The following is a 3,256-nucleotide window of genomic DNA, read 5'->3' on the forward strand; positions in this document are numbered from 1 at the left end:
CACTTGTGATGGAAATGCAATCAAATCCCAAACATGAACAAACCAACAATAGAAGCAATTCAGTGGCAACTCCAAGTTTCATCAGTTCCAGCACAGGTCCAGCTCAGATGCTGGCAGGTTCCAAAAAAAGAAAAGTGGACATTTAGCCCCATACAGATAATTAAAAGGAAGAGAATGCGCTGTGTAGCTATGACAAAGGTGACAGGGACGAAGGAGATAATGATTCTCATATTTGGCAAAACCCCCAAACCTGTAAATTTGGGAGTTATTCAGGAATTTAGGTAGAGCTGGGCTTCTTGTAGGACTTGTCAGTCTTGCTGGTATCATTTATTCCCTTTCTTTCAGTGATTTTAGCAAACTTTGCAGGGAAGGACAAGAAAATATTATCTTTACACTGGCCACCCACAACAGCCATTTTCCTCATAAGTTCTTCCATAAGTTGCTCAGAGAAAGCTGCATCCAAGTTTCCAAGAGTTCCTCCAGAAGAGGCAAAACCTCCTCAGAGGAGGGAACCAGGCTGTTGTCAAAGGCACTTGGGGTCAGACAACAGAGCCCTGAACTCACTGTGCCAATTTAATATTGCAATCTGGATAATAAAATTGTTAGAGAGTTGCCTTTGCACCAATTAAGGTGCTAACAAGACCAAATCCAAAGTGGATTTTATTGAACAGTAAATGTGAGGTAGAGAGAGAGATGGAAAGAAAAAGAAAAGGGGTAGAACAAGGGACTGACAGGGACAGAGATCTCCCCTGGGGCGGGGCAAGTGTGACATTGTCCCCTGTGTGCGTGGCCTTCCCAGGGTGGGAGTTTTACACCTGAGCCAGTTTGGGTAAGGGGGGTGGTGTTCACCCCCCACCCCGAGCAGGGATTGCCTCACTGTTTCAGGTTACAGTGTCAGATGTAACCAAAAGTGTTTTCAGTCCCCATCTCCATAAACTGTTATCAACAGGTGGGGCAGTGTTCTTTATCTCTTCCATGGCTCAGCCCTGATAACGCCCTCCAGGGGCCATCTTCTGTTAATGGGCCATTGAGTGTCACTGCAGCACTGATAAAATTACATCATCCCATTGTGGGATGCTCCGCCCAGGGGGAGGAACCAAGCATTCCTGCCTGGATATAATCTCACCCTTGCAACACCATGATCACCTTGCCTACTGCATTCCCAGAGGACCAGAGCTCCATAACCACCACCGAACCTTCAGAGGAAGACCAGACCCTTCTACAGGATCACTGCTTTGACAGAATCAGGTTCATCACTCGAGCCAAACTGCAGCCACCATTTCATCAGACAGCTACCACCACCCTGACTATCCGGGTGTCAGGTTATATCCTGACTCTGTGAGTTTAAACCAGTCTTTCTGTATCATTGCTTTAATCTTAATTTTCCTATTAAATTGTCATTCTGGCTTAGACTCTCTCCCAGGTTTGCCTTCAAACCAGTACAAAACTTAATCTGCTCATCCCTTGTTTTCCTTCCAAAACAGAATTTCCCATACCCAGACTTTGGCTGGATGGAGGAGGAGTCTGCAAGGAAGAGGAAGATGCCCCAGGACCCCCAGGCAGGTGAGGAGGAAGTCAGTGCCCCTTTCCCCCTCTCTCCTGCTCCATCTCCCAGCTTAGCACGGCTCCCGGCTGCAGGACAGCCCCGCTGCCGGTGCCCTCCTGCTGGGGACGCACTGGGGGGATCTCCTTGCCCTTCCCTGTGGCACGAAGGCAAATCCCATTCTCTCCTTGTCCTTCCTCCCCCAGACAAGGAGCTGAGGATGGGGACCAGTGAGGGCAAATCCCCGTGGAAGAACGTCGTAGAAGAGGCCATTTTGAGGAGCCCCACAGCACAGGAATCCAACAGGGAGGAAAAGCCCCAGAAATCCCCCAGGAAGAGGGGCTGCAAACCCAGCCCAGGGTATTCTGAGGAGGAAAGTTCCACCCTGGGCCAGGAAGGTGGGCAGAGCTCAAGCCAGAGCTTGGAGCTGGAGCTCCATGAGGAGGTTCACCATGGGGAGAAGCCGTACAAGTGCTTGGAGTGTAGGAAGAGCTTCAGGCAGAGCAACAATCTGAAACGACACCAGATGATCCACACTGGGGAATGGGCCTACGAGTGTGGGGAGTGTGGGAAGGGATTCAGCTGCAGGTCCCACCTCATCATCCACCAACGCATCCACACTGGGGAGAGGCCCTACGAGTGTCCCAAGTGTCAGAAGAGGTTTCACACCAGCTCTGATCTCCTCTGCCACCAGCAGATTCACACAGAGGCCCTTTCAATGCCCCGACTGCAGGAAGAGCTTCAAGCGCAACTTCCACCTCATCAGACACAAGCGCATCCACACTGGGGAGAGGCCCTATGAGTGCCCCACATGTGGGAAACTATTTCAGACCAGCTCAAATCTCCTCTTGCATGAGCGGATTCACACGGATGAGAGGCCCTACCGCTGCCCCGACTGTGGGAGGAGCTTCCAGCACAACTCCACCCTTGTCAGGCACCAGTCCATCCATACCAGGGAGAGGCCATACGAGTGTCCCCAGTGTGGGAAGAGCTTCACCCAGAGCTCTGACTTGACCAAACACCAACGGAGCCACCAGTAAGGGAAGCCCTGCAAATTCCCCAGCTGCAGGAAGAGCTTTGTGCAGTGCTCCAGCTTCATCCCCCATTGGAGGACCATGTTGGGAAGAGCCCTGATGATCCATGTTCCCTGTGATCCATGCTGGGAAGACACCTGTCCCTTTTCCTGCCCCTGCCAATGACCTGATGTGGGATAGAAGAACATGAGGGTCTGGCCATGGCCCTGTCACTACATTCACTCCCACCTCAGGTCATTGCCAGGGGCAGGAAAGGGACTCTTTCTCTCTCCCTGAGGAGACGGGTGTCCTTTCCATGCAGGAGGAAACACGTGGCCAGGAAGAGACAGTCACTGGTGATGTAGTTTTCTGTGGAAATAGTTTATCTTATCCCTTCTGTTATCAATATTGTTTCTGTTCCTGTTTGGTCCCGGTCTTGTTGCTGTTCCCAGTAAATTGTTCTTATTCCAGCTAGGGATCTTTGCCTTTTGTGCTTTCCATGGTAGGTGGGAGGGCAGCAAATGGCAGGGCGGTTTTAGCGAGAGCAGGAAATTGAGGAATCCCATTCCCAAACCCCAGTTCTTGGAAACCGAGCATCCCAGCTGGTGCCAGCCCTGGTGGCCAAGGCAGCAGCCTTGGGAGCAGGTCCCTGGCTGGGGCTGAGGGAACCTCTTCACTCTGGTGCCCAGGGACAGGAGTG

At 51.6% G+C, this 3,256-nt stretch overlaps 1 pseudogene; it reads left to right on the top strand.

Moving 5' to 3' along the window:
- Window positions 1–1,275: 1,275 nt before the first annotated feature.
- Window positions 1,276–2,583, top strand: LOC146764333 (uncharacterized; annotated as a pseudogene).
- The last annotated feature ends 673 nt before the right edge of the window (window positions 2,584–3,256 follow it).

The sequence above is a fragment of the Lonchura striata genome, chromosome 35 (genome assembly GCF_050655825.1).
Source record: "Lonchura striata isolate lonStrDom1 chromosome 35, ASM5065582v1, whole genome shotgun sequence".
In the NCBI taxonomy this organism is placed as follows: domain Eukaryota; kingdom Metazoa; phylum Chordata; class Aves; order Passeriformes; family Estrildidae; genus Lonchura; species Lonchura striata.